General features: G+C 29.3%; 1 protein-coding gene across 4 annotated transcripts in view; it reads left to right on the top strand.

Annotated features, from left to right (window-relative positions):
• LOC142325405 (tight junction protein ZO-3-like) overlaps positions 1-16,359 on the top strand; it is a 981,859-nt gene that overhangs the window by 864,960 nt on the left and 100,540 nt on the right. The gene's annotated exons all lie outside the window — the stretch shown is intronic.

The following is a 16,359-nucleotide window of genomic DNA, read 5'->3' as shown; positions in this document are numbered from 1 at the left end:
ATCAAAATTCTGTAAATTTTTCGTAAAGAAATTGTTTTAGTTCTTATTTACTTTAATTTTTGTCACCTTGAAATCTTGTTTTTAAATATATCTGGGGTAAATTAATTACAAAAATGTGTTTTTACTAAAGGTAAGTGGAGCTTAAATGTAAAAGTTTTAAAAAGTTTACAAATTTTGTTTCACGTTTTATCCTTTGAAATTTTATTGTATATACTCAGCTTAACAACATTGTAAAAAATACGACGAACAGTTGTATGAAAGTGCGAAGAGTTTGAAACCGTGCTTAAATTAGTTTTAATAAATTTCTCAGGAAATTTATTATTATTATTATCGTAACGGATGTTTATAATTATTATTATAACGGATATCTAATTACCTAATTTGTTTCAGTTTTTTTTTTAAGATATGAATCATATTTTTGTTAATAGTTCTAGTTAGATTTTATTTCATTTAAAATATGCCTAATTAAATCATTATTTTATCAGTTTGATGTTAAAATTTGTTTAATGAAATTCGTTTGATGGAATTAATGAAAAGGAAAGAAAAAAAGAAACTTTTTCATTGTTAAATTTCATGTAGGCCCATTATTATAAACGTCAACTTTTTTTTAAATACAATAAGTTCACAACTTTTCGCAGACCTTCCTTAGTTTTCAAAAAAAAAAAAAAAATATTTTCAGATAATCTACTGTTCTGTAATTGCAAGATAACTGTTTTAAATTATATTCCCATTCAAAATCTGATAAAAAAATATTCGACATCAAAACTGGAACAGTATGGGATTGGAAATGTGTTAATTTGAAAAATTGATAAAAAAATTTTCCGGTTTCTTGAAGGAAACTTTTCTCGATATTGTGTTTATTTGAGTTTAGGGCTCTTGTTTTTCTTTGTTCTCCTTTTCTTGAGCTCATGTTTAATAATTCAGAATTCTCTTTTACTTATTCGCATAATTCTCAACCAGTGGTATCACTACTGTTGATATCCTTTATCGTTTTATATTGAATCATCCAGAAGGTTCTGTGTTCAAATCCCGGTTAGAATTGATACTTTTCATACGTTATAAACTATTCATATATTTACCAGGGACATCCCGTGAATTTATTTAATGAGTTTATCATTTAAAAAAAAATCAAATTCTAATGCAGAAGATAATAATTTTTATGTTATTTTTCTCATATTGGAGGCTTGAACTGTTAACTGAAAATTAATAGCTGTGATTTGTTTCGTTCCGGGTAGTTTAATTCCCGGGTAGACGGTATAACTGGTGATCATCTCTCAGTCCGCTACCTGGCAGGTGTGTGATAATCTATCAGTAATTCCACGGGAATTAACTTCCTTGAACGTTAAGAATTGTTGTCTTACTTTCGTCGTTGACAGAGAAGCAGAGGGTCAAGGATCTGCTTCGTATATTAATAATTATCAGTTTATAATTCAGTATTCTTATTTTGTGTTTTAATGTAATTAATAATAATTATAATCTTTACTAAAAAACATTGTTACGTGTGTAAAGTATGAGAAAATCTGATTCGTTAAAATATTTTAAAAGGAATTCTATAAAACTGAATTATTCTTTAAGTTTTTTTTTTTTAATATTCATCATTGACATTTTTTATTTTCTTCCTTACTTTGAAAAGCAAGTTGAGGTAAAAGAATTGAATTATGTATTTCTTTTTATTTAGAAATAAAAAAAAATATTCTTGAAGAAACGAATGCTAATTCAAAAGAAAGTGACAAAATTGTATGAGAAAAAGAAAAGATTCAGTTAAATAATAAAGTATTTTCGTCTTTCAATCAATTGTTTGTTAACGACTAAAAACAAAAGAAATTTAATGTACCGTACTTAATTGAAATGACTCCGATATTTTATAAAAGTTTTGCGGTAATTAACGGTAGTTTCTATTCAAATCTGCTGAGTTTTTAAAACTTTTGTTTAATCATTGAATTTTCTCTTATATTTGTTCGGAAATTATATTGTTATTATTGGTTATATTGTTCGGAAATTATATTTTCTAAGCGGCTGTTTATTGTAAATTGTGTTTCATTTAAGTAATTGTTTTAATTTATTTTGTCTATATTTCATTACGGATTCATTTTAATTAACAGCTATTTTCTTGGATTGGGGGTCTGATTAAGACCTCCTTCATTATCTTGTAATACTCGTTTTCACAACATGTTTTACTTGATTTAAAGAGATTTGTTTTGGAATACATGTTATCAAAGGCACTTTCAGAAATCAATAAAAAACAATAAACTGTAAATTGTATAAATAAAACCGTGAGGGGAAACAGTAGTTTTAAACATTACAGTAATTAATTTTTATAAATATATTATTACAGTAAATTAATTTATAATTTAAAAGTTTTATTTTTTGGTATATTAACGCCGTAGATAAATTATAGATTAAAATGTACGGTGCCTTAATAACGTTATTGAGTTACAGTTTACTCCTAGTGATTTTTAACGTCATTGTTTAATTTATTATTTTAAATTGAAAAATAGTTTTTCGTTTTTACTAAATTAATTATAAAATTATTTAAATTGTAATACAATAATAAATATAAAAAAATATTTCTATTGCAAAATTTACAGATGTATTAATTGATCTTATTACAATTAATGTAACTTCTCCCTAATGAAATCGTATATCAAGAGAACAAACCGTTACTGAACATCATGAGGAAAGGAAGCCTTTTGTAATCATCTTGCAAGGCTGCCAGATAAAAGGCTAACCAAGAAACTACCGACAAAAAAAAGGCTAACGAAATAGAAGACCTTAAAGAACCTAAAATTACTAAAGAATAAATTTTGAACAGGGAAAAAAAATTATCCTTAAAAACAAGAAAACAAAATTAAAAATTATAACTCCGAAACAAAGAAATTACAGTATCACAGACGAAGAGAGAATTAAGCAAACAAGAAAAATTCCCAGAAATGACTTTTCCAACATCGACTAGAATTGCTCCAATGAGGGTCTAAACCATATAAAAAAGGTAAAATTTTATCTTAAGTTTTAATCATTTAACTTGCGACCCTCGTGGTTGAGTAGGTAGCGTAACGGCATTTCGTGCGGAGGTCCTGGGTTCGCATCCCGGTAATTCATGGCATCTTTTCATACGCTACTAATTTCCACCGGGCTAATGACCGTAGCTATTGATGACCTCACTTCATACCTTTTTTGCTTTGTGTTGAAAATTTTTTATGAGAATTTCTTTTATTTTTGTAGCGAGGTATTTTTTTTGGATATAATATATATAATTATTGAAATGCGGTAGTAAAAATAATTATTCCTTCGTTTAATATGGAAAATAAGAAGAAAGAGAAGTAAATTTATTACTTTTTCTGTTGAAAGCTGTTGTCGAGAGTATAAAAAGCAAACATTGTAAAAATCGGGAGGTTTTAAAACGAATAGAAATATAGAATTATATTAAATAATTTATATAAATTGTGCCTTTATATAGGCTAATTCTTTTTAATTTTTTTTTTTTTTTGTTTAACATCTGTGCCAGGAGAACTTAAGTGTTTTGCAACACAGTACACTTTTACGAACGGGAAACACTTAAAAATAAATAAATCAGAATACTGCTATTGAATTTTGTTCAAAAATAAATGTAAAACGTGTCTACTTTTAAAAGAATCATTAAAAATCGGTCCAGCAAAATATCTAAACCTCTTTAAAAATACTTAAAAATTTAAATAAACATATTTTTTTAATAGTAATTGAAATTATGATAGTTTCTTGCTGATCGTAAACAAATGTAACCTGTTTTTTGTTATATTCTAAAATAAATTATATCCGTAAAAGGTCAGATCCTTCATTTTTTAGCATTTTTAAAGTTACAAGTGATGTTATGTATTATTTCTGTTTGTCTATCTTTTAGTGTGCTTACGAATCGCTTTTTTTTATAACGTATTAAATTTTTCTTAGTTTCCTTGAATCATTTTCTGGCTAAACGTGTGTTAATTCACTATACAATGGAGATATATTCAATTTTTAATAAATACTTTTTCCAGTTATTCATCAAACATCTGGTTTGTTTTTGATGAGGAAAAAAATTATAATTTCATACTGTGTATAATTTTAGCATTTTTTTTGTCGTAGGAATTTTGTTGTAATAACTGATAATATAATTGGTGTAATTGATTCCAGTTTTCGATTTGATAACTTGACACTTTTCTAAAAGTAAGGATTTTTTTTATTCTTTAGAAGGCAATATATTTTTTTATCTTTTATTATTCATTACATGACAATTTTTTGTTGTTTTATTTAAAATAATTTTTTATTGATAGGAATTTTTTTCCAGGTTTAGAAAATCAGTTTAGAGTAACAAATGAAAGATCTTTATATAACATTACATTAGCCCATTTTTTTTTTTTTTTTTATAAAGATGTATTATTGGATATTGTTTCGGAACTGCATCATCCTTACGCTGTTTTAGTAATATGATTCATTCTGACGTCATTAAGTATGTATCATTTAAATGAATATTTTAGTGGAAAATAATAGTTAATGGAACAGAAACGATTTTGATAAGCTGCATTTTCTATACTTTATTCCACACTTCATATATTTTATTTCACACTTCATAATTAATAATAACAGCATGTGTTTCTTAACTGAACAAATAAATTGTTTAAAAAAAAATTATGTATATATATTGTATTTTGTAATCAAAAACCAACTTGAAAAACACAAGTACAGAATTACAAAGTAAATGAAATGTACTTACCTTATTTTTCTTTTCTATATTCCAATAACACTTTCGCGGCATCCTGCATCATCAGTTGTATATAAATTATATAAAATTACATATCAAAACAAAACAATTTTATTTTTAGAAAAAACTTAAAAGATTAAAATTAAAATTACTATCATATATAGAACACATGAAGTCAATTAAATAAAATAATTGCATATATTTAACAATGACGTCAATTAAGAATTAAAACTTAAAATTAATTTTAAAAATCAAATAATTAGAAAATTTATACCACGTAACTTGGCCAGCAACGTTACATTACTGACTGGATTTGAAACTGTTTACATACATTCTGATATTACCTATTTTTATTTTATCTAAACACTTATAATTATAGGTCTTATACGTATTGACTTTAGACAATATATATTTATATATATGTATATTACTAAGCATGTTCTTTGTTAGTTTTTTTTAAATTTTATTATATCTATTAAAGCTTTACCAGACCAAATTTCAATGATATTTTTTTTATTTCGTCGAATAAATTTCTCTGGTTGGTTCCATTGTGATCTTTCAGATAACTTAGTAGAGTATTTTTTAAATTGAAAAATTATGTTGACTATGTAGAAGAATTGAATTTTTTAGTGTATTTTTTCCAACCTGTTATTCTTTTTCTTTTTCCTGTTTATGCTTCTGTAACTATCGTTCAGGTAATACTTCAGAGGATGATATGTAAATGAAATGTAGTCTTGTACATTCTCAGTTCGACCATTCCTGAGATGTGTGGTTAATTGAAACCCAACCACCAAAGATCACCGGTATCCACGACGATCTAGTATTCAAATCCGTGTAAAAATAACTGGCTTTACTAGGACTTGAACGCTGGAACTCTCGATTTCCACAAATCAGCTGATTTGGGAAGACGCGTTCACCACTAGACCAACCCGGTGGGTTTGCCTGTTATTCTGCTATAAAAATTGTTTTTGCAGGAAAATTCTAGAGAATTATTTGAAAAATATTTCAAATATTTTTGCATTTGCATTTTTTCCAAATTGCTTTGTTTTTTACTGCTAGCTTTTTTTTATGTAAATTATAATATCACCGACTTTAAACACCGATCTCCGTGGCGTAATGGTAGCGTATCGGCATTTCATCCGGAGGTCCCGGGCTCGAATTCCGGTCAGGCGTAGAATTTTTCATACGCTAAAAAATTAGATTTCCACATTCCCACGCACAAACTCAGATTTACTTGGGAATTAATTTATGAGGCCAAAAACAATTTGCTAAGGATTTAAAAATATTCTTACTTAAATACTTTTTCCACTCGTACAGTAAGCGACTCGAACATATTAACATAGCTAATATTTTATATTAGCATATAAGATATGCTAACCGGACTAAATTTTATATGTCGGAGTTTCGCAAATCTCGACTTTTCATGTTGACCCCTTCTAATTACAAAAAAAAAAGAATTTTAACGTTGGTAAATTTCTGAAAATTGTATGTACATACGTTTGTTGTATGTTGGTTGATATCTTCAGACTGGATTGTCTGATTGTGTGAGTTTTGCTTGATGATTTCTGTGTGTGGGGCTTTGTTACTGATGCCATTTGATTTTGGTCATAATAGATTAATAGGACGATGAGTTCATGAGTCCCATATCTCAAAATTTTATCAAAGGTTAAGTAAATTTATCCACATAATTTAATTCCCCCTAAATACTAATATACATTCCTTTGTGTTTGGTCTTAAGGATTGGATGAAAAAAAAACTTTTTTTTTCTTCAGATTAGATTATCAATTTTTTCATGTATCTTAAAAATTTCTTATTTATTGGCTAAAATAGGTTACATCATTTAAAAAATGTACTCGATTTGATTTTCAGTCAGTCGGTTAAGGGGACTGTGGTAGCCCACAGTTTTTAGATATATCGATAAAAATTTGTCATAAAATTTTGCACACTGAAACGGGTGTTGTTTAAAAGTTTTGTTAAAAATTGTTTTAACGTTTTTAAGTCGATCAAACAAGGAAATGAGGTAATTTATATACTAGAGTAATTAATTGTGTTCTCGAATGTGGTTTGTCACACTAACCTAACGTTTTGTACATTTAATAATATACATAAGCCGGCCTCCGTGGCGCGAGTGGTAGCGTCACTGCCTTTCATTCGGAGGTCCCGGGTTCGAATCCCGGTCAGGCATGGCATTGTAGTGTTCACACACTACAAAAATTGTAGTTCATCTCATCCTCTGAAGTAATAGGTGGATCCTATTACTTCAAAGAAAGGTGGTCCCGGAGGTTAAAAAGAAAAATATATACATAAATTATAACTTTCGTAACACATTTGAATCAAACTACAAAAGGGTGGGGGGTGGGGTAATTTATATACAGAAATCAGGGTAATCTACAACATCCAATAACCGTTTGTCACACAAATTTTAAATTTTGTCTTGTAATTCAAAATATCTATGTATTTAATCGAACAAAGTTTGTTGTATTTTATCATGCTTGAAGAATATTGACATTATATAATGTGTACATATACTATCTTAATATTTAGTAAAATAGAAGATTGTTTTTCCTTAAAAAATATTTAGAATCATCGATAGTAGTTCAGGGTTCAGATTAATGTACGTTACTTGAAATTTTTTGCTCCAACTTGCAAAACCTTTAGTCTATAAACAGCGGCGGCATATACTCTTATCATTTTTTCTTACCAATACTCAGATTTTTTGATTAAGCGGTTTGGTTTTATGTTATTTTTATGAAATGAATAGACAGGATATATTAATTATCAGCGGAAGGGTTTAACAAAACCTTGAATAATTTTTTCCGAAAAAAAAATATATATATACTAGCGGACCCGACAGACGTTGTCCTGACGCGGCATTATTCTGTAATAAATGCACACACATAAATATAAGTAACTTAATTAAGTTAAGATTAGCAGGAATGTGTTTAAATTTCATTAAAATGACTATTAGTATGATATTATCAGTTTGTGATTGTTGTATTATTGTAATGGGTTTATTGATTAATTATGTGTAGTATGGTTAATATTTATTTTCACTAAATATTGAGATGTCCGATGAAAATTGAATTAAAAAATCGAAACGTCGTAAAATTAATAATTAGTGTAATTAATAAATTTTCATCCACATTACTACTAATTTTCACTTATCAGTCTAAAAAAGTACCTCCTACATATATTTTTTTATTTATTTAATAATTTTGATGTTTCATTACCATGTAACAGGCTTAATTAATCAATTAATAAAAAAATTAAAGCACTCTAAAAAAGCAACGTAGTTAAAATTTTTGTAGAAATTTTTATCATTTTTCTCATTCTTTATTTTAACATTATTTTACCAAATTTTAGATAATTGTAAATTAAAAATAATTTTAGAAAACTTTTTATAAAATTAATCAGCTAAAACATTATAAATTGAATTTTTTAAATATATTTTAACTATATTATAAGTAACTTATATTTTAATTTTATAAATGTTATAATTTATTTTACGAACAAATTTTTATTTTCAAAGAGCCGTTCAATACTTCATAAGTTGCATAGAATCAAATGAGAACTGACAATTTAAATTTGTAGGGTAAGTTGGTTGTTATTGAATGCACGTGTATACATCATTAAAATTCATGAAAAAACATGTAAAATACTCCAATACTGCACCTCACAAATTGCACTATGCACATTTTTTAATTGAACTTTAAAACGTTATGTCAATAAATATAATAATATAATATAATATTCTCAATCAGCGCGCAATTCTAGCAGACTCGGCAATGCTTCGCTATTGCTAGATCTGAGTATACATACGGAATAAATGACAACAATTGAAAGTTTCATAAAACCTTAAAAAACTGAACATTAGCAATTTAACAAAATTTAACCTTTCACTTTATAAAAGTCAGAATGTAAATAAATCCAAATGGCAAAACAACAGCACTACCTATCGGATTTAATTCTGACCACTCTCTAATCACAGTATTCGGTGAAAAATAATTTTTTAACGAAAAATGTTGTGGCTGCAAAATCATTACAAATAATACTGAACATTAAAAAACTTACAAAACAATACGGAACCTTATAAAATTTCACCTTTAACTTTATAAAATTCAGAATGTAAATAAATCCAATTGGCAGAAACAGCACTATCTATCGGATTTAATTCAAACTATTCTCTAAATACGAATTTTAATGTAAGAACAACACTAAGCTACGACGCAAGTAACTGATATGCGAAAAAGCAACAAAATAAAAAAAAATCCTAGAATCCGATCGCAGCACCAACTACCGGGGTTGACTGATAACTAAAAATTGAAAAAAACTTCTAAAACGCGATCGCAGCTCTGCCTACCGGACCCAATTGTGAACCTTAACCATCCCAAGATCAACAACATATAAATAAATTTAAAAAACATTTTCACTTCAATACTGTACCTTACAAATTTGTCACAATGTATATTTTTTAATTACACTTTAAACGTTATTTCAATAAATAATAATATAATCTTTCTCAATACGTGCACAATTCTAAACGCGATCGCAGTGCTGCCTACTTGTTACTTAATCAGTTGTGATTTTGTTTACATTGACAACGGCCATACGGGCTCTTTATGATTGGTCGTTGTGTTTGACAGCGGCCATCTTGCATTGATCTGATTGGTTTTCCTTTGTTTACATTTCCATCTGATTTATTAGCCAATTATTTATTAAAAAACTGTTTTCTTGCGATTTTTTGTAACACAATAATAACACAAAATTACAAAATATTTTTCTCAATTTGATCGCAGCACCAACTGTCGGGACAAACTAAAATTAAAATAGAATATTATTGAATATTCGATACTGCGATGGTAGTGCAGTCTGCCGGATCCAATGTAAAACATTCCAAAATTAACAACTACTTATAAATAAAAAATTAATTAAAAAAACATTTTCCAGTGGACCAAATTGTGAATCTAAATCATTCTCGAATCCCCTTGAACACACACACAAAATTTCATCAAAATCAGTCCAGCCGTTTGGGAGGAGTTCACTTTCATACACACGCACACAAGATATATATATATATATATATATATATATATATATATATATATAAAGATAAATTGTCTTTTATTGACTCCATAGGGCGCTAATTCTTTCTAGAATAGTTAATTTTTATTTTTTATAACGTTGCTACTGAATTTGAAATCAATTCTGTTTTTCTAACACAATAATTATAATAACTTTTTTCTACCCTCACAACAAATAGTACCTAAATTATACGCAAACATGGCGTTGTTTGTTTGTACTTCTGTTTATATTTATATAAATTGTGTCTGGTTGCCGGCAGTTTAAATGGACCCTTTGCTTGACTATCTTGTTAAATCGCATTTGATTAGATTTACATTGAACTAATATTATTCTTTTTTAATTTTATTTTTATGTGCGTTTTTCTGTATAATGTCTTTATTGAAACCATTTACCACTATTTACAGATTTACTGCTTATGATTTAGTAATATATTTTAGTTACTATGTTGCCTTTGGGTCTAATATACATAGAAGATCTCATAGTGGATTAGTAAGCTCAACACGAACACAAGGTAGGGTGGGCATTTATATGAGCTGCAGTAGTAGTATTAGCGAGGTAGTGGATGGATATGGCCCTTAGGCGGTTTAAGACAAGTTTTACTGCAATATCTCTATCTCCATTTCTCTTCCGTTTTCCTCTATCTTTGTCTATCTTTCTTCGTCTATGTTCTCTATTTCTCTTTCTCTTTGTATCTCTAAGAAGATGACAATTGATAATTGTAATTTATGTTTTAAACTTCACCATTATTCATATTAACCGCTGTTGTCACCGTTTAAAAAAATTAGTTTTGTCCGCTTAGATTAATGGAATATACCCGTACTTATATGGTGTTACTGTCATGTTTAACTAGATTATATCTACGATGAATTATTAAATGAGTGGATTGACAAATGTTCAACAGTTGATATTCATTTCATTAAATTTCGAATACATTTATTTAAAGTAGGTTGTTAATGTCTTGTGTCGTGCGATTGTTTTAATTCTGAACTATATAATTTAATTAAATTTTAATATTTTATTAATGACTACATGTTTTATATTAAAATCATTCATTCTAAATAAATTTTTCGGGAATAAATTTTATGAAGATATATCGGCAGTTTTAGAATTAATTTTTTTAAAAAATATTATTCAAATGTAATGCAGCTGATTTTTTAATAGATTTTTATATTAAAAAAAAATTATGATGTCTCATTCTTAAAGAATTTTCCTTTAAGTTTTTAGATTATAGAGCAGGGTGTACTTAAATTAACAGCTGTTTTAAACACTTACTCTGTACTAACAGAAGTAGTTTTAACTTCTATAATTTTTTCGGTGGAAGTGGGAAATTTCCTCTTGATGTTCTCTAATGACAGTAACTCGCCTTGCGAACAAAATGTACATTCGCTGTTGTGGACGTGACGTTCTTAACTGATATCAAAGTTGCTTGAGTAAGAGAACGGTTGCCGTAAACGAATATTTGACGATATAAAAATTTCTTAGAATCGATATTTATGTAAGTCTTTATACGTTTTCCGAATAATTACCTTGTTATTAATTTACTGTCCTTACTGCCATCCTTCAACCTGTCATTCACTCTTTTTGCACCAGCTTTCTTTTCATAATTCCTTACCGTTCGTAGAACGTTTAGTCTAGAGTAGGAGAGGCAGAACTAATATTCGATAAATAATTAATTTATATTCCCGAATGATATGGGAGAAATAAATTGAGGTAATTTGAAAAAAATATATATTTATCAAGTTTTATGGAAGTGGTTTTACAGTTGAAATGTTCCAAATCGAATTTTAAATAATTTTGTTTAATTTTTCACCTGTGATATCAAGTATGAATGAAATGTTTTAGATGGAAATTTTGTTTTAATAAATTGATTTATGACTTGGTTAAGTAGAATTATTATTATTATTATTATGCTTTTACGGCCAACATGGGACCACTTAAGTCAATTTTAGTTGGATCTTTTCTGAGAAAAGCGTGTTATTTTACTCTTTCGAGCTGCCCAGTATTTCTTCATCCGTTCAGATCTTGCTTTCTTTTCTTCATCCGTAAACACCCTCTTCGTTGTATTTTGTCGTTTGTCTGTCTTTTGTTTAAATCTAATGCTTTTATCTTTTAGCTTTGTAATTTTTCCAGTTTTATTCTGTAGGTCAGTCAGGGAAATTCCCAATTCTTTCATATCTTCTCTAATTTCTTTGATCCATCCTACTTCTAGCTTTTGGAACCAGAGCTTTTCAATGATATTTCTTGACAGTCTTGTTTCCGGTGTCCTTATGAGATGACCGAAGAAAGAGATTCTTTTTTTCCGCATAGTATCAGTAACAGGCTCTATTTCTCGATACACCACCTCATTTGGCACAATCCACCATTGACCTTCTTTTTGGTGTTTTTTATTGATACACGTTCTGACAATTCTCCTCTCTATTTTCAGAATTTTTTCAATTCGGTTTTTCTGAGTGATTTTGAAAAGGGTCTCGCTTCCGTAGGTGACTTCTGGCTGTACTACAGTGTTATAATGTTTAAGTTTTGTTTTAGCAGAAAGGAATTTTTTGTTATATGTTGACCAAGTTAATTTTTGGGATTTAATCATTTTATTTGTCCTGTTTTGCCATGTCACTTTTTCATTTAAATTATAAGTTATTATTTCCCCTAGATATTTAAATTGTTTTACTATTTTAATTTTCTGATTGTTTACCGTAATGTGCTCTATTACCAGAGGATCTATGGCCATTAGTTCAGTTTTTTCGAAAGAGATATGAAGCCCTATCTTTTGTGCTAGGTTTTGAAGGCTCATGATTTGTGTTTTGGCTTCTTGAATATTATTTGCTAAAAGAGCGAGGTCATCTGCAAATCCTAGGCACTTTAGTGTGATGGAGTTTTTCTTAGTACCCATTTTTATATTTTTGGGATTAATTTCATACCATTTTCTCATGACAAATTCGAGGGCGCAGTTAAAAAGGAGTGGTGAGAGGCCGTCTCCTTGCCTCAATCCAGTTTTTATGTAGAAGGGTTGAGAGAGTTCACCTCTGAATTTCACTCTGGACTGGGTATTGGTTAAAGTTAATTTTATCATGTTTACGAGTTTAGGGTGAAGGCCCAGGTTTCTCAGAATATTCAGCATGGATGGTCGGTGTATACAATCATAGGCCCTTTTAAAGTCGACGAAGGTGATTATTAGTTGTTTTTTCCGTCTTTTATATAAGTCCATCATAAGTTTTAGGGATATTATTTGCTCCGGGCAACCTCTCCATGGCCTAAATCCCCCTTGGTATTCCCCAATACCAAGGGGTCCTGCTCTATCCTGCTCTTTTAATGATACACTTTTCTTAATATTTTTTAACACTAGGGAGAATGAATTTTTTTTACTTCACCAGAACTTTGTCATCTGTTCACCTAATATCACAGTTTACCAGTAAGTATCGGGTTACGGTGAACGTACGTTAATTATAAAAAGTTTTTCTGCGTTAACGAACGCATCATTTTATTCTGTTACTGACGGGCTACAGAGCGCTGCAACTGTTGTATTCATTTCTGTGTGGAATTTATAAACGGATACACGATGTATTTTTAACATATCTTTACTTTCATTTAAATGCAGTTACATACAACCTCAGAATCTTTTAAATTTTATTTCTTTCATAGATACGATAATATTTAAATCGATTACTTTGTTGTCGATGTACGACAATTTCTTCATCGTTAGAAACGATAAAGCAATGTTTTATGGGGAGGAGAATATTTTGAAGAAAGCTTTACCTGCAGGTTTTAAAAAGTGAAAGATTTTCCCATTTTAATGAAAATCCTTCTTTAATTCCGTTTAATTTATGAAATTTTCTTTAACGAAAATTACCCAAGTTATAAAAATACCATATTCCAAAACTAATATTGTTAATTAACTCGTTAAATGTCCAATTAATAATAATAAAAAAAAAAAAAAAAATGGATAGAACCTTTTCCAGGTTATTAGGTGAGCAGTTTTTTCATCGAACTCATTTTATCTCGTTCAGATTTTGACTAAAATGAACACAAAAATCTCAAATTGAAGCTTCATAAAATTTGACTTTTACTCCGTTTATCGATAGCATCAATATTACTAGATAAAAACTCACTCGCTTTCCATCCCTTTCGGAATGAAGTAGGAGGAATGTACCAAATATTTATTTTATGGCACCATTTTAAAGCGTATTGCAGTATGCCATAAGTATCCCACTTCATCAATAAAATCTTAATCTAATGAAATTTCCATTCGTATCTTAAAATAGTAATTTTAGTGGACAAATATCGATTGTAAAATTTTTTCAATTATTGTACTCCTGAGTACATTAAAGATATCTCTTTAGCGATATTTCCATCAATATCCCGCTATAAAGGCAGTAAAGAAAGAGGGGAAAAGTAATTTAAAAAGTACAGGTTTTTCGGGTAAAAGGTATCCAAAAGTAATGGCCTGTATTTAGAAAACCTGTCGTCGTAATCACTTAAATGTAGGTTCATTCGACAGGAAATATCTCAAAGATTTGTTCCGAATACTCTCAAGATCAGTAGGATAAGCATGAGCAGGCAAGTCGACACTACATGCAATTGAAGTAAATAGTAGCCGGTCGAGATGTCGGTCAATAGTAGCCGGTCGATATCAGTTCGCTGCAGAGGTAATGCATCGGGTCAAACACAGCCTTAATTATCTTGATTCGTTAAATTTATTGATGAGGCAACCTTTCATACCTGCGAGAAAGTTAGCAGACACAAACGTCGAATTTAAGGTACTGAAATCCTCTATAACATAATCGAAAATTAAAGGGTCAAACCGAAAGTTTTTTAGGAACATTTAGTTACGAAAGCATAAATTGGTGACCCACCGCCTTGGTCTAGTGGTAAACACGTCTTCGCAAATCAGCTGATTTCAAAGTCGAGAGTTCCAACGTTCAAATCCTTTATCGACGTTCAAATTTTATATAAATTTGAATACTAGATCGTGGATACTTTTGAGTACTAGATCTGTGTTCTTTGGTGGTTGGTTTCAATTTACCACGCATCTCAGAATGGTCGACCTGAGTCTGTACAAGACTAAACTTCACTTACACTCATACATATCATCCTCATTTATCCTCTGAAGTAATACCTGACAGTGACTCCTAGAGGATAAACAGGAAAAAGGAACATAAAAATGGCGGTCATCGGTCCGATTTTTTTTCATGAAGCCCACTGTGACAGGACACACGTACTTCGTCAAACTTCAGAAATTCGCTGTTTTCAGATTCCAAAAAGCTTCAGTTTCCAACAAGATGGTGCTCCATCACACTTTCATCGAGATTTTACAATGTTTTTGAACAATAATTTTCCCGGATGTTGAATCGGACGGGGAAGTCCAACTACATGGCCACCTAGATCACCTGATTTCACTCCTTTGAAGGTTTTAAATCAAGCCGTTGGTTAAACAACGCCAAGGATGTTCCTAAAAACCTAGCAAGAGTTATATTATGGTCTAGAAGTCTGGGTCGAACTACAAAAGGTGCACGCATTGAACTTAACTGAGCTACATTAAAACTTTGTAAGTTGCTGTGTTTATTAAAAAAATATCTCTACAAGCAATCGTCCGATTTCCAAAATTCAAGCGAGGTATTTGTTTGTTGGTAGAAGTCTACCTTTTGCATGAATCTGGTACACTTTCGGTTTAACAGATCACGGTTATTGGGAAATGTTATATCGTCGCCATTAATCTTCCGATTTCCAAAATTCAAACTGATATAATATTTGTATGTATAATATTTGTATTTGTATATTGGTATATTTGTATATTTGTATTTATATTTAATATTTGTTTTTTAAATGTTGTACAAGATTTTATGTTTTGAATTAACATTTGTCTCCAGTTCTGGTATTAATTCAATAACAGTAAAATTACCAAAACCGAAATACATTTGTAATTTTCACGGTGATTGCTAAAGCTATATTTAAAGAAGTGCAGCAAGAAATCAACCTGTTCATTTAAATAAGACCGGTCATCCTTTCCAGCCTAGCCAGTTCACTTATTACACAACTGCCCAAAACGAAGTGTAATGTATTTAGGATGTATTTTTGTTCCACCGTAACAGATCAACGGCTGAACCGATATAGATTATGACCATGCATTACAATCGTTACGTTACTGTAACTGTCATAGGCTATACAAATGTTTGTGTGTCTGTGTGTTTAATTTAAAGAATTAGGAAAAAAATATACTATAAACAACAAATATTATATACAAAATTGTCAATTTATTGGCGATCTTGTTTTTTAATATTTGTGTTTCATGACACACCTGCACGTACTATTAGCGAAGTAATACTGCATAGAATTTATTTCGAAAAATTAAACTCTAAAATTAATCAGAATAATTGAAGTTTGATACAGTACCTTAGGTATTCATCTTTTTATTTTCCATCACACTTAATTATAACGCCTAACGTTCATGCTTATTTTGAGATCCAAACAAAGTGTATTTCTCCTTGTTCATTGAAGTTATTGGTTTTTTTAAATGACGGAACTTGAACTAAGGGAAGAATGTGTTTATTGGAAAAATTCAGTTTTGTTTA

The sequence above is a fragment of the Lycorma delicatula genome, chromosome 5, assembly GCF_047948215.1.
Source record: "Lycorma delicatula isolate Av1 chromosome 5, ASM4794821v1, whole genome shotgun sequence".
NCBI classification, from domain to species: domain Eukaryota; kingdom Metazoa; phylum Arthropoda; class Insecta; order Hemiptera; family Fulgoridae; genus Lycorma; species Lycorma delicatula.
This window is presented reverse-complemented; position numbering and strand designations above follow the sequence as displayed.